The 24,272-nt window shown below is 34.2% G+C and overlaps 1 protein-coding gene across 3 annotated transcripts in view; it reads right to left on the bottom strand.

Moving 5' to 3' along the window:
- The window catches only part of LOC120432578 (cytochrome b5 reductase 4), a 98,685-nt gene that overhangs the window by 34,664 nt on the left and 39,749 nt on the right, over positions 1–24,272 (bottom strand). The window lies entirely within an intron of this gene.

Here is a 24,272-nt window from a genome sequence, read left to right as displayed (position 1 = left end):
TTCCATACAATTTTGGCAAAAATTTAAAATTTAAAGGATTTTTTAATTGACGCTTTTTGATCATTTTTTTTTTAAATGTTTTTATGGACAAAAATCCACAAATTTTAAACTATATTTTTGTTTTCGAAAAGTTGAGAAAATTTCCAATCAAATTGCCTGAGAGACTTTGAATATTGGACTTCTGGTTGCTGAAATACAGCGTATAGAAAAAGAAACAAAAATTTTAAGTTTTTTTGCGTTTCATCCAAACAGCCTCTCAAAAAATTAAACCTTTGTGAAATTTTCTGATCTTTTCGAGAAAAATATTTAAAAAAAATTGAAATCTAGATTAATATTTCAAAAAGGTCAATATAATATAATATTCAATATAATGCCATTTTGAAATGTTAGAGCTAATTCAAAAATATTTTTTTCGAAAAGATCAGAAAATTTTACAAACATTTTATTATTTTTACACTGAAAATAGAACCATTAGTTTCTGAAATATTGGTACTAGAAAGTAAATTATTTAATTGGAAATTTTCTCAACTCTTCGAAAAAATTAACGTTTTTTTAAAAACGAAAAACGGGCATTTTTCAGTTATAATTAAACTTTGAAGTACTTTTCGATTGCAAATATGATTTTACATTTAAAACTTAAGTCAAATAAAATTCCGAGTAAAATTTTGTTTTTATTTTTTCAAAAAATCATACATAACTCGGCGCAATATCCATGCTTTTATATGGCTCAACATTGGCACAAAAGTTGCGTCTTTTGTCAAAAATTTCAAAAATAAACATGTGTAGATGATTTTTTGTGATTGTTTTTTAAGTCCTCATCAATACCAAAAACTTTCCCGAAGACACCAAACCGATAAGAAAATTCCTTCAAAGGAAGATTTCCGAATATTGTATGAACAGTTGCTAAAATTGTATGGGGCCTTGTATGGGTGAACCAATGACACAAAACTGCTTCTTTGGTCATAGGGAAGGCCCTCAAAAAATGTGAAAAACTCTCAAAAAAACAAAAAAAAAAAATGAGGGAAAATTATGAAAAACATTTGACATCGAAGGGTTACAGTTTTCATTTGAGAGTTTTCTGTAAATTAAACAAAATTTTCATTTGATTTTAATTTATCGTCAGCTAAATCAATTCTCATCACTTTAAATCATTTCAACTGGAAAATTCAATTTTCTGCTAAAAATTAGTTCATCATCTCAGCATACAATTGAGTTTTTTTTTCTCGTCACATTTTCTGCTATTTTTCCAAACCCCATCAATTATATCGAACACGCTGCGATCGAGTCCATGATTGGAGTTGGAAGGAGGCAACAAGTGCAGAAAAGAGTGCTGAGCAGTGAAATTCAATATTCCCCCACAAGCCACAGGAAATGGTTTCAAATTGGCTGAAACAAAGGGGTTCTCGACGAAGCCTTTGCGAGCTCATTTAAAATTCCAACCCTGTTGGTTTAGGATCGGAAAAGTTTCCCTTTGTGCCCTTTGCCTTTGCCCTTTGTATTTGTTAGGTGTGCTGAAGTTTGGTAAACTTGTAGTTTTGTACAGTTAAATTTAATTTGGTTATTTGATATGAGTTCATTCAACTTGAATTTCAATTTTTAGTTTCTGGTATTCTGGTATTTGAACACCATATGTTAAAGGACCTGAAATGTTCCATCTAATTTAATCCAAACACAAAAGCAAACCTTCCAGGCTACATTCTGCTTCATTAGCATTCAAAATACTCTACATATTGGGTTCATTTGTGAACTTTTCAGCTCCCGCCCCCGCAATCAGAGCTTCCCTCCCAATTTGTTTTCCTCGCACACTTGTTGTCTATTTTGAGTAGCTGATTTTCCACGAAACACTCCCTTCCCGAATGCCGAAAATCTCCGCCTGCCCAAAACTCAATGTTCTGGCAATCAACTTTAATTAGCCTGCTTTTCGCTATCGCACTTCTTAGAAAAGCTCCCCGCAAAATCTATTCAATTTCGAGTGTGGTGTCGGGACGAAAAAGAAAAAGCTCAACTTAATTCAATTTCCCCCACTTGTTTGGTGGGAGGGGTCGCGTGAAATTTGGGATGAAGATTTTTCCTTTTCGATGGTCTTTGTTTGCACGCTAGCCGTTTTCACGCCCCAACTGCAACACGCCCCAAGATTAGAGACATTCCTTCCCGTGTTGGATGGTCCAAGTCTAGGGAGGGAGAAACCTTCTGTGAAAGCTGTTTACATGCGGCTATTGGCAATCAATTGGACGGAAAAGGCAAAGCAAGATGGGATAATAGCAGCAGCAGGAGGCAGAAAAAGCTTTGCAGAAGATGAAGGAATTACGAGATAACGATATAAAGTAATTTGCGAAGGTCAGAGATAAAAGGCACTTGGGCCTTGGAAGAAGGAGATATAGAAGAGGAGAGGTTTCTTCCCCTTCAGAAGTTCTAACCTCAAAGCGATCATCGGTTTTGATTGGCTCGGGGGAAATTGAGGAAAATTGTAAGAGGGTGGTAAAAAGGTTTAGAAATGAACGTTTTTATCTGCTGGATACAAAAGATGGTAGATAATTTTGTAAGATTTTGCTGCGGTAAAAAAAGGTGCATTGATTTCAACAATTTCTACAACATTTCATTCTGAATAAAAGTTAAATTTTTTTTCGAACAGATAAAAAAAATTACAAATGATTTTACAATTACATTTGTTTTACATCGAAAATCGAACCATTAGTTTTCTGAAATACCTGTTTTTGAAAATTGAGTGCTGTTTGGGTGACAATAAGAAAACATCACCGGGACCATAAACCTCGGTGATACTTTTTTTTTAATTTCAAGCCCCCCTCCGCTTTGTTGACTAATTCCATACAAAAAGATCCGAACATTAACAAACGTAAAAACGTACGATTAAAGTTGGTACAACTTTCGAAATATCAATGAAATTTAAGTTGATTATTGATAATTCATCATAATTTATAACTGATTTTTGTGTAATTTTCCATAATTGAAAATATTAGAGTACTTTTTCATCGCAAATTTAATTCACATCATCAAATGAAGTTTTAAATATTTTTGCTTGTATTTTTTTTTCAATTGATATTTTCATTACAAATCATTTGCCATAGTTCTCTGTGTCTCAAATGATGCTCTTTTTGGTTCTCTAAAACTGAACACAAAATTGCAAAAATCTTAAAATACGGAAGATGGGAATTCATTTCAAATATAGCTTTGATTCATTTGAAATATTTTGTTATGACACAAAAAACAAAATCGTTAATTTCCTAAAATATTCAAATTGAACAGAAATATCCTTTTCATATAACGAAAAAAATATTTTTTTGATAAAAAAACGTACCATTGATCAATATAATCGTTAAAATTAACTAAATAAGGCTGGTACAAATTTTATTCAAAGTTTTTTATAAAACTACAAAAATGTCAATGGAAATTTAAGTACAATCAACTGAAATCAATTTAAAATGCATTTCCCTGCGTTTAGAATAATTTATTGCATGTTTGGTTTGATTTCAAAAACTTTTAAAAATTTTGAAAATATTCGATGTTTAAGCTTTTTTCCGCTAAAAATTTTGTTTTCGTCAAATCTTTCATTTCTTGAAAATAATGATTGCAAAACAACTGAATTAGTGTAAAATGCATTTTAAAACGCTTTTTCCATGCAAATGCTGAAACTATGGCTTGTTATTTCAATATTTATATATTTTTTTAATATTAATGGTCAACGAGATATCTCGATTTTTTATTCAATTCTTATTTTTTGCCAAAATAGAGCAATTTAATATTAGTTTTTTGTTACTTTGTTTAACTGTCTAATTTAAGTTTTTTGAACATTATATATTCGTTTTTTAAATAATTTTTAAGTAAATTTTATTTTCTTTTTTTTAATTTTTTTGCAGATAAAAATGAATTTGCATCAATCAGACATCATATAACGACCATATTTTTAAAAGGGCTTCTTACTGAAACCTTGTCATAAACTACTAAATCGAAGCTTTCTGTCAAAGGTTTTGCAAATCAATTATTTTATTCAGTGAAAAATCGTAAGCGATGGCTGAAAAACTTAAGTGCTTTTTTCCGATTTGTACAGCTGTGTGCCTCCTTTAAAATGGCAAACCACATTGAATTAAAATTAATTCGCAAACGGAATTAGATTTCACGCAAACCACCACCGCACCATCAAGTCACAATTTACCACACGTGCTAGGGGGGGCGTCATAAATTAGTGCCATAATTGACGAGGGGGCGCGTGTGGGTGAACCAGCCCGGAGCAAGAGCTTTTCGTTCGAACAAATATAATTATGTACACAATTTATGTCAGCTTTTCCGTGATGGCGGTAGTAACCCGAGGCGTGCTGTTCTGGTCAGGAGTAATTTTCACTAATTTTGTTTTGATTAGTTTTTGGAAAGCTAAAATTAAGCATATTTTGTTGTATTCATAACCGATGACTTTGTATCATTTGTAGAGAGGCATTAATTATACATAACTTATTGAAATTAAATTAAATATGACCCAATTTCAGCTTATCTGAGCTAAACCAGTCATGATACAACGTGGCACAATTTTATTGCAAATCCAGCGATAGAGGAAGGAAAGGCGACGTAAGAGGATTTGTTGTTTGCGTTTGCAAAGAGTGAATTCATATACATAAATCCTCACTAATGAGAGCTTACAATGTGTGTGTGTGTGTGTGTGTTTGTGCCGGGAACGGAATTGATGACGCTACTGGTAGACCCTGGAACGAATGAAGAGCTTGAGGATGAATACACCAAATCGATACTCATGATTATTGAAATGAGAGCAGCAGTAGTAGGGTGAGGGTAAATACAGTTGCGAGGAAAACGTAATTTATTGTGGGACGAGAGCAAATATGTGTGTGCGTCTAAGTGTGTTTGTCGATGAGTTGGAAGGAAAAGCGAACGGAATTATCATTAAATTGCGTTTCAAGAGCTTGTTTGGCTTCGCAACTGGGGTAGAACAATTGAAATTGAATTAATTGTTGTCTAAGAAAATATTGAAAAAGATTAAACTGGAATGGAAAATTGTTTTATCTGGTGCTTTGATTGTTTAAAGTTTAAAAATATTACCAATTAAATAAAAAAAAAACATTAGAAGAAGGAAATGTTTTTTTGTGTGATTGGTTTATTTTATTATATACTCATTAAATAACTATAAGAGTTACTGTAAAGTTATTTTTTAAAATCCGCAGTTTTTTTTTAATTCTAGATAAGTTTTTTAAAATATCAATCATTGAACAACAGCAAATTTTGGACTGCGCAAAAAATGAAAATAACTTTCTGTTCGAATCTCTGCATCCTCTCCAAAAAGCTGAATAATTTATTACCTTTTAAAACGAGCGCAGCCACAACCACCCCAGGGGTCTCCAATGTGGCCCACCCTCGTCCAAGTACGGTTTTCCGAAGCTCTGGCAAACCGGTAAAACCCTAATTTTAACCACACTTTCGCATCCTTTATTCTATGAGAGCTGGTTGGCAAATTTTATCTCTCTGTTGTGTTTGCGAGCTTCCGGCGAGGTTCGTTTTTTATGTTGGGGATTTTCACATCGGATGACCCCCCCCCCCCGTCTCCGGACCGGAACTCCAACATTGAGTAAAATGTAATGATTATTACCGAAATCTCGTCGCCGGTCGTCGTTTTGCGTCGAGATACAGGAGCCAGGGTTCATTGCTTCGGGGGGTTATTTTTAGTAGCCTGTTTTTATGTGTGTGCTCATTTCGTTGATAAATGTTATTTGTTCAATTATATACGCTGGAAGATGCGAAGCTTTTTCGAGTTTATGGCAGGGCTGCCATTTAACGTTTTTGTCACTGATCCAACATCAATTTAACTGGCAACTCTGCCCCAGACGCACATCCTTCACCATCCATAACCTCAATTAAGTGCTCGTAGATTTCGACGAGGCTTAACGGGAGGGAAGCATTTCTCATTGGCATCATCACCACCATATACGAGGGTCTCTATTTCAGACACACGGCACTTTGCTGACCTCAGCCGTCCAAGAAGCGGCCCCAGGCCAGACACGTCCGTCCTAGGCAAATAGGACCCGTTCCGTGACGCCGCCGTGCTGCCACGGATAATGAAATGGAGGCGGCGAGCGCTTTTCATTCCAATCATAGCAGGGAAACACGTCATAGCTATAGAAGCTGTAGAAGGTTTATAGATTGAACCTCCGTCCAAAGTCGATGATGACGGAAGGTGTGGATGGATGGATGGTGACCCTCTTCAAAAAGGTCTGCGAGAATTCCACAGAGGAGAGGTTGGTGTAAGTGCTTGGTTAATGCCGTTAGAGAGCAAGATATTGAACTTTGTGCATGGTATATATGGCATGGCAGGATGGTCAAGGTTGAAGGTGGAGACGATGTGAACATTGGACGGTCACGGACTCGATCAATAAACATCCCGTCCCATAAGGAGGATCCGGGATGGAACGATTGCACTGGAGGGAAAACGAAAGCTGTGTTGATTGATTGGATTAGTTTAGTTTAAATAGGAAATTTCCGCAATTTGAATGAGATTTTTATGCAAGAAGAAGCATGGTTTTGAACAACACATTTTTTAAAGAATATTTCAAATGAATGAAGTAAAACTTCAAATTGCAGGATGCCTAGATATTTTTTTTGGATTAAAAATACGAAAATAAACAATAAATGGGACAACTTTGTCCAAGTAGTTTTTTTGGGACTTGTCCCTTTTTTTGAAATAAAATTTGCAATGGCCTCACAGAAATTTTAACAAAGTGCGTCGTTTTCAAGATTAAGTCACTTTAAATTTTAGGTTGGTACAAATTTTATTTAAAAGTTTTTGTCCCTCGGCTCTCGTCAAGGTTGAGGGAGGAGGTCTTAAAATAAAAAAACAATCGCACCGTCTTTGCAGACTGAATACTTCATTTCAAGCCCAAAAAGACTTGAAATTTTGAAATAAAATTGGCAATGTCCTCATTTTTCCTTTACAAACCTGTTTTTGATTAAAAAAATAGACACTTAAATGAATGAATGGATGAATTTTTAATATATTTTTTTTCAAAGCCCGAAAAATTTACTAAAATATTGTCTGAGAAACACCTGACTGGAAAATTGTAATTTTCTAAGTCTCACTTAAACCGCTCCTCCCTTTTATAATGCCAATATGTCAGCAATCAATTGTCTAATTTTCAATTTAAAAAAATAAAACATTTATGATTTTTTTTTGTGATGCTATCGAAAAAAAAAATATTTTGAAAATGTTGGGAACAAGATTTCAAGAGGGCCAATAAATCAATTTTACGCTAATTTTACTGTAAGTCTACCCAGAATTTGACACTCATGGACACTGTTTTCAAAATCGAAAAACTGCCAATTTTTGGGTAAAATGAAGCTTTATGTGGCAATATCTCGATTAAACATTAATAACCGAAGCCAAAATTAATTATTATCTTTTTCAAACAAAGCTCTTTCTTACGAAAAATCGTTACTAACAGGCATTTTTTTTGCGGATTTTGGTCCTCAATTAAAAAAATGTCTTGTGCGAAAAGTTAAAAATTTATAAATTAAAAATCGGAAATTTTCTCGTTTTTTTTAAGGCTGGTACAATTTTTATTTAAAGATATTGTCACTCCCTCTTTTCAAAGTTGGCTCGAAAAATGAGGAGGCAAAAAAAATTAAAAAAAACATAGAGAATTTTCTATGTTTAGTATCGCAAAAAGTTATTTTTCGTTTTTTTTTGTTTTCGTCAAATCTTACAGTTTTTGAAAAATAATGATTGCAAAATAACTTTACTTGTGTAAAATGCATTTTAAAACCGTTTTTGCATTCAATTGTTGAAACTATGGTTTGTTATTTCAATTTTTACATTTTTTATTTTTTGTCCCGCAAAAAGTTATTTTTCGCTATTTTGTTTTCGTCAAATCTTACAGTTTTTGAAAAATAATTATTGCTAAACAACTTAACCAGTGTAAAATGCATTTTAAAACCGTGTTTGCATTCAAATGTTGAAACTATGGCTTGTTATTTTAATTTTTATATTTTTTTGTCCCCCCCTCGACCCCGGCGATAGCCGAGGGACAAAAGCTTTGAAAAATATTTGCATCGGCCTTAAAATGAAATATATGTGGGATTCAGTGGGTTTCGGTCCTCAAATCAAAAAAATTCAAAAATAAAAAAATACGGATTTTGTGAAATTAATTTTCGTGTGGAACGAGTCAATTCAAAAATTGAAATATTTTTCAGTTTACCTATTTTTATAGTTTTAATATATACCTACAACTTTGCCTTTGTTGTTGATCTGATAATTCCTTGAAAAGATACAGATTTTCGAATGTTTACGTTCCATTTTTGTATGGACTACTGCCAAAATTGTATGGGTGATCCAATGACACAAAATGGCAAAATCTACAAAGTTTGAGCCAAATAAAAAAATACAAAAAAAATATAATGCATAAGAGCACTAACTCTGAAAATAGGGCACTAAATCAGTCTAAAATTCTGACCCAAAGGTTTGCAAAATGGTGACATGTGTAATCTTGCTGTTAATAGATTTTTTTTATTTGGCTATTTGAAAACCAGATTGAAAGGGTTGCCATTTTGTAAAACCTTTAGCTCTAAATTTGGTGCTGATTTAATGCTAGTAAGTGCTTTTTAGTGTCATTTATTTAGTTTTAGTATTCTTATGTTTTCCATACAAATTACTATACAAAAATTTCTAATACAAATCATTGTACACATGTCACCATTAAGAAACATCAATAGATCAAAATTTAGTGCTGATTTTGTGCTGTTTGATGCTTTAGAACTCATATATTAGCGATTCCACGTTAAACAGGATGTATCAAATATCAAAATAGCTCTGATATGGCTCAAATTTGGCATAGAAGTTCCTTGAAAATAATAAGACCCGTATTTTTTTTTGATTTTCGAATAGAAAAATTTCAAAAGAAAGGTTATTAGTTGAGCTTAAACGAAATATGACGTGGAATGGCTGAATTAAATTTTCCATGCAGATAACCATACAAAAATATAACATTGAAAATAATAGCTATTAATCCTTCAAGCTAGAAAGCCCTTTTGGACCTTGTCATATTAGCACTCAAAAGAGTTTTATAATGTTGACGTCCACAAATTCCCTGAGCTTGTGATGTAAGAAGGCCATTCCGTTGCTCGATAAAGACAAGAAAGGTATGTGTTTTTACAACGAAATTGCTAAAATTAACATTCAAATAAGATTGTGTTTCAAGAGCCAGTTCAATGCAAACCAAACACTGCATTTTTCATCATTTCGTTAACGCCACCTCATTCCTTAACATTCATCAAACAAACTGATCAAACAACGCGTTTTCGACAAATTGAAAAACAACATCGACAAAAGCTCTTTCCCTCCCCCGTCGAGAGAACGCGCATAATCCACCATTCTGTCGCTGTCGCGTTGCGGGGTTTCAATTTCACGAAATGGCATCTGATCTGATTTGGTTCAATCAAGAGAGGAGTGGGAATTTTCATTTTCGAGCACGCGATTTTTTTCTTCTCGACATCAATTCAGTATTTAGAGCCATGACACCACGGCAAAGCTCAATCTGTGGGAAGGACAACGATTTTCTTTTCTCTAGGGGGTCTCCTCTCGGGATACCTGGAAGTGAACAAGATTTAACTTAAACAACCATTCAGACGTTGTTGAGCGTTGTATGGCTTTCCGGAGGGGGGAGAGTATCTCTTTGATCAGTCAATTTGGGTCGCAGAGGTTCACTTTACCTCAACGGATGCCAATCACGGGATGGATTGCTCAAGGGATTACGGAATAGGTTTGCTTCTTTAGAATTATCTGGTCAATGGAACCGAAATTTCGGGAAATACGTTCAGTTAATTCTGAACAATATTTAATTTTGTTTCCAAAAACCAGGTCTCAAATTCTACTCTGTACATCTATCACATCCCGTTATCGATTTCCCGTCCGAGGCAGAGATCCCGTGAAAATTTTATTCAGCAAATAGAGGAAGCGCGGGATAGAGCAAAAAACTGACAGCATAGTGAGGAAAATTGTGCCATTACGAATGTAAACGCCGAGGCTGCTTTATGTTTACTTGATGGTTCTATTTCGAGAGAGCTTCCACACCATCGTCATCGCAAGAGAACTTCCACGCCACTTGATTTGCACTATCAGGGGTGTGACAGAGTGGAAATTATTACGGTTATTATTATAACGACAGTGACAGCTTGTTCCCTCTTTCCTGCTGTTGTGGTGGTGGCGCCTGTGATAAGAGGAACTTGGCAGCTTGTGGGCGAGTTGACATGGAAAATGGCTGGGAAACCGCATCCCTGGGGAGGAGGAAAATCAGCCTCTGGCTGTGATTCAGATTTCGATCCGGTCGGGGGAGGAAGAGTTTTCCGGCGAGTTTTGTTCAGTGTGGCGCAGCTGGGAGTGAGGAGATAATTTGCTTAATTATAACTGTGTGATTCGTTTCTGATGAAGCAAATGGACGATGTAATTAAATTGTGATTATAAAACTCGAAAGCCACTTGACCCTCATCATCAGATTGTGAACGTTCAATAAACAGGTGATGTTGACTTTCATTGGAATTAGAACCTTTTTCATAAGGGAGTGTTGGCATTGAAATATTTCAGTTTTTAGTCGAAGTTTAGAAAAAAAGTTTAAAAAATAGGCATTTCATTAAGATTATTGAATCAGACCGTTGAACAGTGGAGAAGATACACACAGAGCTACATGACATCAATTTGAGTGGCGAAATCTTCAATTTCTCAGTACTTGTATCGAAAAGTAAAACTCGATAAACTTCGTTGGGCGTAGATAGACTTGAGCTGAAAATATATTCGTTTTGCTATTATTTTATACTTATTTTTATCTTTAAAAAGAAAGATTTTTTTAAGCCGTTGTAATTATTATTCCACATGGCTTTTTTGCTTTGTATAAATCAAATCTAAATAGCCGAAATCAATCCATGTTGGAAGTCTCAGATTATTGACTATTGAGGATACCAATAATACGTTTTAAGTCCTTTTGAAATGAGATTTAAGTCTTGTTTTTAAAATTCACTTGATTTTTTTAAGAAAATGAGAAAATTTCGCGACTTGATCAAATGTTTTCAAGATATTATCTATTGAAAAATTAGTGCTAATTTTTTTTTCATTCTTCATTCTTTGTTAGGCCATATCTCAACAATAAAAGGTCAATGTTGGCAAAATTGTAGAGAGAAAAAAAAAAGATTTCCGAAATTAATGCGGAAGACAACTGTTGTCGCACTTTTTTCAAATTTTGAAAAATGACTGTTTTTTTGTCAAATTAGCTTCACAATAAAGTTCACTGGGATATCAAGGGCCTATATATGGCACAAATGAGCAAAATGGCATCGTTTTCACAAAAGCACTGTTAGATGGTAAAATCAATATAAAAAGTTTATTTCTCGAGTTTTTTTTTGATAAGGTCCTATAAACATATGAAAGAAAATAGCAATTTTTTTCTTTTTTCTTTATATTTGCAATAATGCAAAATAGTTTATTTGGACTTTAGGAATTGATGGATGATTTTTTTTCCAAATCTAAAAAAATACCATGCAAGATCAATTTGCGCAAACGTAGAGAATATGGCTAATTGTATTTTGATGTTTTGATTAACTTTCCTCTAATGCCCATGGTAGCATTAATGCATTACCAATTTGAGCTACTTTTGTTCTACAATAAACTTTACTGCATTGTTTCTGTTATTCCATTTTCATGTGCATTTATAATGTTTGGTTAATGATAGTACAGTCCAGACTCGATTATCTGAAGACCTCGGAAAATTTCACTTCGGATAATCGAATCACAACAAAACATTTTTTTTCACTGTCTAATTTTTGATTGTCAAGCTTAGATATAACCCCTAAACTACGCTAAAATAATTTAGAATTTTTAAATCCAAGATAGCGGCCAAAATGGCGGTGATGCAATATTTAAAAAATGCATTTAATTTTTTATAGGCAATCAACAACTCAAACATGACTTAAATGGGGTCGTTGAACTCAAATTTTATATTAAAAACAAGAAAATTTAAAAATACGAAAAATTTTTTTTGTTCGTGATTCGATTATTTAAAGCCCATGCAAACCTTCGGATAATCGAAAGTTCGGATAATCGAGGCTTCGGATAATCAAGTCTGGACTGTACGGCGTTAACCAACCTATTTTCACAGCGTCGAGATGGCCGTGCGAGTAGGGGCGCAGACTTTGTAGGCTGGATATGGTTATAACCAAGTTGAGGTTTTTTTTTCAAATTGCAAGTTTTTTTTTGCATTGCATATGCCAGAGGTAAATTTACACCTTATCAGAAGTAAAATAAAAGCTTTTTTCTGACATAAAAGATGTACTCCAGATGTAATATTACCATGATTTTTTTTACTAACCCGCCAAAGCTGACTCCTGAAAAATCACATTTTTCAAAACATTGGTAAAGTCACATAAAACAAATCAAATTTCCAAGTCCAAAACGTTCCAAAATTTGAAGAGCTTAGATTTTCAATGCTTTAACTAGTTCAAAAATGATTGAAAAATGTTTTTTTTTACAAATTTTAAGATCAAAGCCCGTCTAGAGTTGGGTGTGAGTTGTAGAAGGGTACTAAGTATAAGGACCAAAAAATGATATGTTTTGTAATCTTTGGTTTTATTGATAACAACAGCCGTTAGTAAACAATCTGTGCATCAGGACAAAACTTTAGGAAAAATAAATATCACAGCAAAAAATCCGATGGTAAAATCGCATGCAAAAGCATGCACATCACCTTTGTGAGAAAAAGCATGTAATATTGTATGAGAAAACGTGTACACAAAAAGCATGTACCGAAGAAAAAAAAAATCAGGTCTGTTCACCCCAAAAATAACATCAATCCGTCGATAGTCATATTCAGATTACCAAGTCCGCGCCCCAACCCACTCGGCTATTTCGCTGCTATGAAAATAGTTGGATCTTCACCGATGTAGCTGTAGGTTCCCCATACATCGTATGCAGTTAACACAGTATACGACGTACGGAAAACCTACTGTTACATTGGCATTGATCCGACTATTTTCATAGCGGCGAGATAGCCGAGTGGGTTGGGGCGCGGACTTGGTAATCTGAATATGACTCTCGCCGGATTGATGTTATTTTTGGTGTGAACAGACCTGATTTTTTTTTTCTTCGGTACATGCTTTTTGTGTACACGTTTTCTCATACAATATTACATGCTTTTTCTCACAAAGGTGATGTGCATGCTTTTGCATGCGATTTTACACAGAATTTTTTTGCTGTTAACATAAATGCTCCGTAAAGTCTAACCCCGCCTTAATTTCATTTCCTGGCAACCAAAGCGATCCTAATTACGTCCAACCATGTGTTTCAATGAAACTAATTAGATTTCTGGCCTCATCAACCCTCTGGCGAACACCGGCTGCGGCGCTCATACCGTTACAGACGACCCTGTGGTCATCTCAACACTGTCAAGTCATCCATCGCTGGTGGCGTGTTCCGTGAGATGCTGGTCCCAAGATAAACGGTCACACCTTGGGCCTTCGGTGTGAATCCACCCACGTCGCACGTGGCGTTCGCCACACCTAACCTGTTGGCCTTTGCCGCTGCAGGGTGACTTCGGAGAAGGCGACCACCGGAAATAAATCAAATCTCTTGACTTGAGCTCTTCACGGGATGTGCCTTGGTGGAATGCCGGTCACGACTGTTTTCGTCTTCCAAGATTTGGCATTTGCCCCCGAGGAATGGCACAATTTTAGATAAAGACGTTGCTCGGAGGGCGGGAAAACCGCACGTGCCTGTGGTTTTTGCGGTGAATAGACAATTTAAGGAAGTCATCACCGTGCAAGCGATAGATCCTCCCTGGAAGCGGAGCTTATCCCGTGTTGTTTTGCTGGTTTTTGTGTGCACCACGTTCAAAAGTTACATTCATGTCTGATGGTTGCAAAATTGTTCGCATTCAGTGTTGCCAACAAAACCGCACTATAGCTGCATGGTAAACCAAAAGTGTGATCCTGGTGCCCCCTTTTCAAACAACTTGTAATGAAAAGCAAATATTTACCAACAACATCCGGTCGGTTTATGGAATGCAACTGTGGTTGGAAAAAGTTTCCGGATGTGCGGAATAAAGTGCACTGCTGTTTGAGTAGGAATTCTGAATTTAAATGCTTGAAAAGTTACTTTTTAAACGATTTCAACATTTAATGAAATTAAAAAAAAATCACGCTTCCCTTAATTTCATCACCAAGGTGCCATACCAAAATCCACTAAAAGCTTCCGAACCGTCACCTCCGACCCAAATTCAAACGGAAAACAAAAGCTCAGTTTACGTTCGCGAGTGCCATTTCGGATCTTTCTTTATCCCGGTGGAAATCCAAGGCAAAGGCAAAAAACGATCCCGTTGGAATCCAGCAAGATAAAACGCAGAAAGACTCCCATTCGCGTTCGGAACGTGGTGTGGGAGCTCGACAATACGGCTGCTGCTTCTAGTGCACGCAAAACAAAGAAATCCTCTGGCGTAAATTTTTGCGCATTTTCCCTCGGAAAATGCCAGGGTAGACGTGACACCCAAGGATTCAGCCAGGTTAGGTTTGTGGTATTGTGTTGAGATGTGACGGAAGCGCCAAATTCGATGTAAGTTTTTTGAGGAGCAATTCTCTCAGATTTCGGTCATTCAATTTCTTTTTGAATTTTTTAATCTGGCTGAAACTTTTTTGGTGTCTTCGGTACGTCCAAAGTAGTTTTTGTTTGTCCATATAATTTTCCATACAAATTTGGCAGCAGTCCATACAAAAATGATGTATGAAAATTCAAAAATCTGTATCTTTTGAAGGAATTTTTTGATCGATTTGGTGTCTTCGGCAAAGTTGTAGGTATGGATAAGGACTATACTGAAAATTTTTAATACAAGGTAAAAAAAATTTGGTGATTTTTAATTTACCTTGTTGGTACTAACACTTGATTTGGAAAAAAACACTATTTTTTTATTTTTTGATGTTTTAGGGGACATCAAATGCCAACTTATCAGAAATTTCCAGAATTTGCAAAAAATCTTTGAACGAGTTATGAATTTTTAAATCAATACTGATTTAAAAAAAAATCGAAAAATTGGTCGCAAAAAATTTTCAACTTCATTATTTGATGAAACATCAAATTTGCAGTCAAAAACTACTTTAGTGAAATTTTGATTAAGTGTACCGTTTTCAAGTTAAAGCCATTTTTAGGTAACTTTTTTGAAAATGGTTGCAGTTTTTCATTTTTTTTTAATTCGTGCACATGTTTGCCCACTTTTGAAAAAAATATTTTTGAAAAGCTTAGAAAATTCACTATATTTAGCATTTTTGAACTTTGTTGATACGACCTTTAGTTGCTAAGATGTTGCCATTCAAAGGTTTAAAAACAGGAAAATTGATGTTTTTTTAAGTCTCACCCAGACAACCCACCATTTTATAACGTCGATATATCAGTAACTAATGGTCCGATTTACAATGTTAACCCTCTACAACCTAACCCCGCCTTTAGACGGGCTTCGATCTAAAAAATCGCCAAAAATCAATTTTCCAACCGATTTTTGATCTTTAAAAAGCATTGGAAAGAAGAACTCTTAAAATTATAGAAAATTTCCGGGTTGGAAGTTAAACTTGTTTTATGTGACTTTGCCAATGTTTTTAAAAATGTCATTTTTTTAGGGGTCAACTTTGGCTGTGTTTTTTACTAACATTTCCTATATTTTCAGTAAAAAGAAGTATGCAGTCATTTTTGTAGTGTCCCAGACTATGCCTCTACGCATTTTTTTTTGCAATTTAAATGATGATGGTGCTATTCTATAGGGGTAATTCTCCGCCAACTCACACAGCAGTTGCCCCGACCCCTCTTCGATTTGCGTGAAACTTTGTCCTAAGGGGTAACTTTTGTCCCTGATCACGAATCCGAGGTCCGTTTTTTGATATCTCGTGACGGAGGGGCGGTACGACCCCTTCCATTTTTGAGCATACGAAAAAAGAGGTGTTTTTCAATAATTTGCAGCCTGAAACGATGATGAGATAGAAATTTGGTGTCAAAGGGACTTTTATGTAAAATTAGACGCCCGATTTGATGACGTACTCAGAATTCCGAAAAAACGTATTTTTCATCGAAAAAAACACTAAAAAAGTTTTAAAAATTCTCCCATTTTCCGTTACTCGACTGTAAAATTTTTTGGAACATGTCATTTTATGGGAAATTTAATGTACTTTTCGAATCTACATTGACCCAGAAGGGTCATTTTTTCATTTAGAACAAAATTTGTCATTTTAAAATTTCATGTTTTTTCTAACTTTGCAGGGTTATTTTTTAGAGTGTAACAATGTTCTACAAAGTTGTAGAGCAGACAATTACAAAAATTTTGATATATAGACATAAGGGGTTTGCATATAAACATCACGAATTATCGCGATTTTACGAAAAAAAGTTTTGAAAAAGTTGGTCGTCATCAATCATGGCCGTTCATGGTCACCCGCGACAGGCATGGACGACGAAACAAAGAGAAACGCAAAAAGTAACTTTTTCAAACTTTTTTTTCGTAAAATCGTGATAACTCGTGATGTTTATATGCAAACCCCTTATGTCTATATATCAAAATTTTTGTAATTGTCTGCTTTACAACTTTGTAAAACATTGTTACACTCTAAAAAAAACACGAAATTTTAAAATGAAAAATTTTGTTCTAAATGCAAAAATGACCCTTCTGGGTCAATGTAGATTCGAAAAGTACATTAAATTTCCCATAATATGACATGTTCCAAAAAAATTTACAGTCGAGTAACGGAAAATGGGAGAATTTTTAAAACTTTTTTAGTGTTTTTTTCGATGAAAAATACGTTTTTTCGGAATGCTGAGTACGCCATCAAATCGGGCGTCTAATTTTACATAAAAGTCCCTTTGACACCAAATTTCTATCTCATCACCGTTTCAGGCTGCAAATTATTGAAAAACACCTCTTTTTTCGTATGTTCAAAAATGGAAGGGGTCGTACCGCCCCTCCGTCACGAGATATCAAAAAACGGACCTCGGATTCGTGATCAGGGACAAAAGTTACCTCTTAGGACAAAGTTTCACGTAAATCGAAGAGGGGTCGGGGCAACTTTTCCCGATTTCGTGTGAGTTGGTAGAGAATTACCCATAGGAGAAAATTTGAAAAACATGCAAAAAATTGAAAAAGTAACTGTAAAAACGTGAAAAAATTAGATAAGCAAAATGTAATTATATAAGGTGGTAGAATAAGCCAAATACTACCAAAAACAAACATAAACTGAACAAGATAAATGCAAATTAAAATACTAAAAAAAAAAAAAGAAAAACATGAAACAAGAGAAGTAAAGTTTTTCGTAAAACAAAAGTTGCTCAAAATAACCTCCTGAACACGGGAAAAATAAATATTTTCGAAAAAAAAATTTGGGCGTTAGAGGGTTTAAATATAAAACATTCGTGAAATTTTTCGATCTTTTCGAAAACAATATTTTCCAAATTTTCAAATCAAGACTAACATTTCAAAAAGGCGTAAAATTTAATGTTTGGCCCTTTTGAAATATTGGAAATTAGAGTAAAAACAGAGCCAAAGTTGACCCCACATTTTAAAAACATTGGCAAAGTTACATAAAACAAATTAAAGTTCCTTTCTAACATTTTCAAAAAATTTAAGAACTCTTCTTTACAATGCTTTTTTAAGATAAAAAATCGGTTGAAAAGTTGATTTTTGGCAAGTTTTAGGTCGAAGCTACAAAAAGAATGCCATTCTTATTACAATAGTACTTGATATTCCTTAATATTTAAAAAAATTTAAGTGTTTATATGTTTTAAAAAATGTTCAGAAAAGTTGAATTAAAACTTTTCAATGATTGTTTGTGTTGTCCCTTTAGATTTTTGATTTTAATTTTCAAAGCCGTCATTAAAAATATTTGAAAACTTTGTAAAGAGATTGATTACATTAAATCGTTGTACTTTTTGTTAGATATTTACTGCAATCTAGCAAAGCTTTCAATTTTCTGAAGACGAAACTTTTCGTGATATAAATATTTATTTTGAAAATATGCTCAGTACAACATTTTTATGTGCCACTGATAGTTCGCAATTGTTCGATGTCGTGTTTTACAATAATAAAAAAAAATAAGAAAGAACTGAATTTTAGGTTGTTTTATTAATTTTAAACAATAAGAGAAAAAAATCACTTTTGTTTTGTTTGTTGTTTCAGTCTATTTTTGTTACTCCCTTTAATTTTTACGTTTGAGTTATCCAGATTCAATATTTTAAACAGTTGCGTGCTTTTTTCAAGTTTCTTTAACAAAACGGTAAATTGTTATTCATTATCCAAAACTAATAAAAAAATATTTAAAAAAATTCCAAAATTGTTTTTGTCTTCTGTTGTCAAAATGTTGGGCATAATAATGAAATAATTGGATATTGAAAATTGTAAAATTTTGTCATGAATCCGTTTGTAAAAACACTTCGGGAGCTGAATAAAAAAATATATCGATTGATTTTGAAGAAACTACAATGTTTGTTACGAAAAACTCGCCGAACCAAACCCTGGTTGATGTGTTACGTATGTAAGTTGCTTATTTTTAGAAGTAAGGAAGGTTTGTTATTGTTTTACTTTTTAAACTTATTTATTGACATTAAATTGTGCCTGCCTGTTAAAAGTGAAAAAGAAATTCAATTTTCACTTGAATATTGATAAAATGTTAGAAATAATTAATTTAAAAAATATATTAAAAAAGTAAATTCTGAAGTTCAATCCTAAATTATTTTCAGCAAAACAAAACTGTAATGAATGACGAAACAAACAAAAGGATTCATAGCTGTATACGTCACTTTGCAATACAACAACAGAAGGTGCAGAGCTCCAAGAAGCTTTCAGGGCCGAGGATTAAACTTGGTGCGGGATGTATTTTACCACCACCCTGAACACGTGCACCAGCAGGGCTGTCCTTTTCGGTTAATGTCATCATTAAACTGGCAGCAGCACCAGCAGCCAGTGTGTGCACATGAACCGTGATGATGGCCTCAGGGGTAAAAAATTAAGACTTTTGATTCACTTAGTAGTTTGTGGAAAACTTTCTCGTTAGTTATTATTTTAAATTTGTACCGAATAGATATTAGATTCATTTTGCGATGGAAAATAGAAGTTTAATTACATTTTATGTTGAAAATAATAGTTTTTCCTACTTGCGCGAAAAGCAACCAAATTAAATGAAACTCCCACGTCATACCCGTCACCGTGGGGACATGGAATTACATTTTCAAATTGGCAGCTTTGCCTGGCGGGGGGCTTGGAACTCCATCCATCCATCCTTCATCATCATCAGCGCGGGATGGTTTAATTTAATCTTTGCCACCACGGTACAAGCCATCCACCAGCCTGCAGCCTAATGCCTTCCTGACGAGAGTGTGAAAGTGAAATGTTCTTCTTTGCACGACGACGACGAAGCCAACCAAGTTGGGGGGTAATTAAAAAAGCAAGGATTCAGTCATGAATGAGAGTTGCTGGGTGTCATGGCGGGATGTCATGTGGTTTTATAAATGAAGGGAAGGTCATTAAGGCTAATCTTGAAATGAGCTTTTTAACTTACTTCAGTGGAGACGCATGATAACATTTCTGAAATCGTTAGACCTAAATCGATTCTGCTCTGCGTTTTTTAGAATTGACGATCTCACTTTACAAGCAATTCACAGCAAAATCTTATGTATTCATCAACAAAACCTCACTTTTATTTTACAGCCAGTTTCACTGAACGATGTCCTTGGTCTGAACAGTCCCCAATCGAAGCTAAAAGCTCTAGCTGTTTCACAGATTTTATGAGCTCATAAAGTAAACAATACGCTGTACAACAAGCTGAACCCTTAAATTTATGTTGGTGACACATTTTTTCGAAATCAGTCAACTGAGGAAAAACTGATAGAAAATAAAAAAAATCGCTCAAAAAGTTGCAACAGTGCTCGAAATCCACCCGCGTCAAAGACCCCTTTCCAGCTGGTTAGGCTTTAAAGAAAAGTGCTTCATTTTCTGCGGCTCACCGAGTTTTTCCACACGCCGCGAAATGCGATTTAATCTGAACCGCTCGCGCCAAATTTATACCCCGTTGCGAGGGTAAACTTTTGGCGGCAAAAGTTTTCGGGGGCGCTGATTTGCGTTCGCGGACGCGGGGTTTATGACGAAAGGGAATGTTCAATTACTTTGGTGTTGAAAGCATGGGAGAGAGATCATGTTTCACAACGAAAATTGTTGCGCGCTTCCAGGAATGTTGAAATTAGGCGGGAAATATGCTGCTGAGTGATACTGAACGCTATTAAAGTTTGCTGGAATATGATTTTGATTGATGAACGATTGTTTTATCTTCCAATTATGGAATTATGTTTGAATTCCAGATTTTTTTATGTGATGTTTTATCCCTAAAAGTAAAATTCTCAAAAGCTTAACCCTGTACAACTTCAATCTTAAAATTCAATTTTCAACCAATATTTGATCTTTAAAAAGCAAGGGTCAACTTTAGCTGTGTTTTTCACTAACAATTCCTATTTTTAAGTTAAGAAGGATGCAGTAATTTTTGTAGTGTCCAGACAATGCTTCTACGCATTTTTTTTCAATTTAAACAACAACAGTGCCATTCTAGAGCAGAAAATTTGAAAAACAAGCAAAAAAATTAAAAAGTGACTGTAAAAACATGAAAAAATTAGAATGGCAAAATGTTATAATAGAAGGTGGCAGAATAGGCCAAATACTACCAAAAACAAAAATAAACTAAACAAGATAAGTAATGTTTTTTGTAGAATATAAGTTGACCAAAATTACCTGCTGAAAACGGGGAAAAAAATCTTCAAAAGAAAAATTACGTTCAAATAAAAGGACATTTTAGGCGCAAGAGCTTTGGATGGTGCAAAATTTGGTATATTTTGAAAACTTTTTTAAATAAAATTTCAAAAATTATTTTTGCAATATTATTTTTTTTGCAAAATCGAATTTGTAATTAATAATGACATTTTATGATAAAGTTCACTGTTTCAAAGTTGAAAGCTTTTTAAGGTGACATTTTTCGATAAATGTTCAGTTTTTTTTGCAATTTAAAAATACTTCATAAAGGAAAAGCTCCCTTGCAAAAAATATTTTCAAAAAGCGAGAAAAGGGTTAAAATAGTTTTTTTAGAGGCTTTTCGGTATTTTTGGTTACTCTTGATACCAAAAATTCGAACTTTTCTAGAATAACTTTTATTATTGTAATTATTCATCACTTTGTTATGTAAAAATTGCAAATCGAATTTGAGATAAGACATGAATGCCACAAAAGTGGTAAAATGTCTATAATAAAAAAAAAAAAAATTTGAGATATTCTAATTTAAAAAATAAGGGCTTATTAGATAATACCGAGAAAAACTTGTTTTTCAAAATATTACAAAATTATTAAATTTTAATCTCAGCAACAAGTAGTCTGACCAAGAAAGAAATAAAATAAGAATTTAGAGTCTTTTTTCAGCTTTTGAAAACTGAACATTTATCAAAAAAACACATTAAAAAGCCTGTAACTTGAAAAGGATGAATTTTAACAAAATGATGTAAAGCCGTAATCGTTTGCAAATTTGATTTGCATCTCAATTTTTTTTTAAATTTAGTTTGAAAATATTGATAAGGAGTGCGGCATTTTTTTATCTATATATATAAAAAATTTCGATGGTTTTGTTCGAACGCGAATCAGTTCAATACGGAGCGTCGGATCGAGGTGCTCTTTGTTGCGTTGGGTTCGTATAAACCCAAGGAAGGTTCTTACGCCAAAAAGTGGCAACTTTGGCCACTCTGGAACCGATTCCGGAAAATCTGCAGATTGTATGGGAAAAGTTGCGTAAAATCAAATTTTGATCATAGGAGGCTGAACAAGGAAAAAGTTAAAAACGTCAGCAAACGAAAAAAGGAAAAGACGAAGTTTTTCGGGTGAGGCTTGTTTAATATATATTTTTATGGAAATAAAAGCCTGGAAACAATCGAAAATGCATTTTTTGGATTAGTAATCGTATTTAACATGTTTTGCCTGGTATAATTTTTTTTTTGGATTTTATCTAATTGTTTCTCAATTCCTCGGAAAAAAAATCTCGTCAAATTTAGTTTTTTGGAAACTACTGCAAAACAACTGGACAAATGTATAATGCTTTTTAAAACATTTTTTTTCATTCAAATATTTAAACAATGTCTTGTAATTTCAATTGAATAAAAAAAAATATTATGTATGGCCGGCCTGCAGAATTGTTTAGAAAAACTTATGATGCAAAATGACTTCTTTTGACATAAAGAATGCATGGAAAAAGTTTCATTGAGATAAAAAAAATCAAAATTAAAAATCTTGAAAATATTTGTGAAATTCTAAAAAATTACTCAAAACTCATAGTAAACATATTTTTGAGTGTTCATTTTTTTTTTGTTATTTTGTATCCTCACAATAAATTTTCTAAGTTTTACACTCAAGTTCAACAATTTTGAGAAAGCAGAACAAAATCAACACATAAAGCATTCATAAACATTAAACATATATATATTTTTTTTTTAATAAATTCAGAAATATAATCGAATTGATTAAAACTTTAAAACTTTCTGTTATCACAATCTATAAAAAAAATTGAAATTGACTTTGTACTTGGCATGGAGGTTGTCAAGAACAAATACTTTGAATTACTTTGAAAGGCTTAGACATAATCTTTAAAATAGATTAAAATTGCAATATTTGAAATAATTTCACAAACTTCAAAATCCAATTGCCTTGATTCGTTGACCACAAGCAAAAATCATACCAAGTGTTGTTATCAAATAAAGCTCATCAGTAGGATCTGAAGCTCAACGTTCCGTTCCAGAGCAAACACTCCCACCTTCTGAACAAGCAAATCTCAACGAGGCGAAAGAAAATTCAATTTGTACGTTTGAAAAGAGAGAGAAAGTGCAAAACACTCACAGCGAAATCGTTTCACATGAAGATACCACACAATCCTAAATTGAATCAACCATTTTCTCATTACGTACGAGTAAGAAGTTGTGCACCGGTTTGAAACTAAAGTTTTCCTCCTGACGTTGTGGTCACCTCACTTGAAAACAAATCCCGTCACAGAAGGTAATGAAATTATGCAACTCGCAACGAGTTTTGGAGTTCGAGGTGAGTGTGTGTATGTATTTCACTTAAGGGATGGTTGCAACCCAGTGGGAGAAAAGTTTCAGCGTTTTTTTTTGGTCCCTTGGGAAAAGCTTTCGGTCAACTACAATCACGACTTGGTTGGGGGTTTGCTTGTGTCTGTGCGTGCATTGTTAGTGATGGTGTGAAAAAGGTCCTTTTCCTTTTGGATCCATTCTACTTTTCAGTGGGAGAAAGTTTGGCTAGGGTTGTCATTTAACATAAAATAGAAGGTTTATAATTGATTGTAATTAAATTTTCCCCTCCTTTTTCTCAAGAACAAAAATGTTGAAACAATTTTTAAGAACCACCCCAACCCCAGAGTTCCTCACAGAAACCGGAAGCAGTGTACCAAAGTGCAGAATGAGAAGTGAAAACGACTCGTTATGTGGCGATGTTTCAACCCTCTGTTGTATTACTCAGCAGAGGTACAAAAAAAAAAAAAGAAGAGCAGTCTCTGGGTGGTGCCACACTTACCACTTGAGTAATTCCATTTGAAGTTTTGCTCGCTTGCAAGTTGAAATCGAGTTTCAATGTATGTGCCTGCTTCTGTTGGGCAAATGGAAAACCAGAAACTGTGTCAAAAAGTCTCTTTCAGAAGTTAAAATTTAATGCATAGAGCAGGTCCAGCGACTGTAACTACAATTTCAGCTGAAACTTTTCTCCATAATTTAGTGGTTTTAACGAGTCGAAAAAGTTACGTTTGACACTCTGACCATGTCGCATAAACTTTAGTTTCACGTAGTCATTATCCGCAGAACTTTAGCTCGTTGCATTTCAAATTAATGTCTTGTCGCTGTTTCGAGCTGAAAGTTAAGTTTGTCGACTTGTCAGGATAGTTTGGAAATTCCACACATCAAATTTTGGGGAGACATTTACGCCCCTTCAAATTATGTTCAACTGTGATAACTAGATTTCCGTTTTTCTTTAAAGCGACGTAAACGACAAATTTCACCATATTCCGTGAACATCTTCAACTGGCACGCAAGTTACTTCGTAATAAATTGATACTAATTAAGCTTCCAACCCAACCGAGCTCTTGCTCTATTAACGGGCAAACAGAATTTCGCGTGCTCGGAGGTAATCTTCGGTGGCGTTAAGCTGTCTAGCCTGGAAGACGAGGTCCTACAC

Source organism: Culex pipiens, chromosome 2 (genome assembly GCF_016801865.2).
Source record: "Culex pipiens pallens isolate TS chromosome 2, TS_CPP_V2, whole genome shotgun sequence".
Taxonomy (NCBI): domain Eukaryota; kingdom Metazoa; phylum Arthropoda; class Insecta; order Diptera; family Culicidae; genus Culex; species Culex pipiens.
Note: the sequence above shows the minus strand (reverse complement) of the source record. Positions and strands in the feature narration are given on the sequence as shown.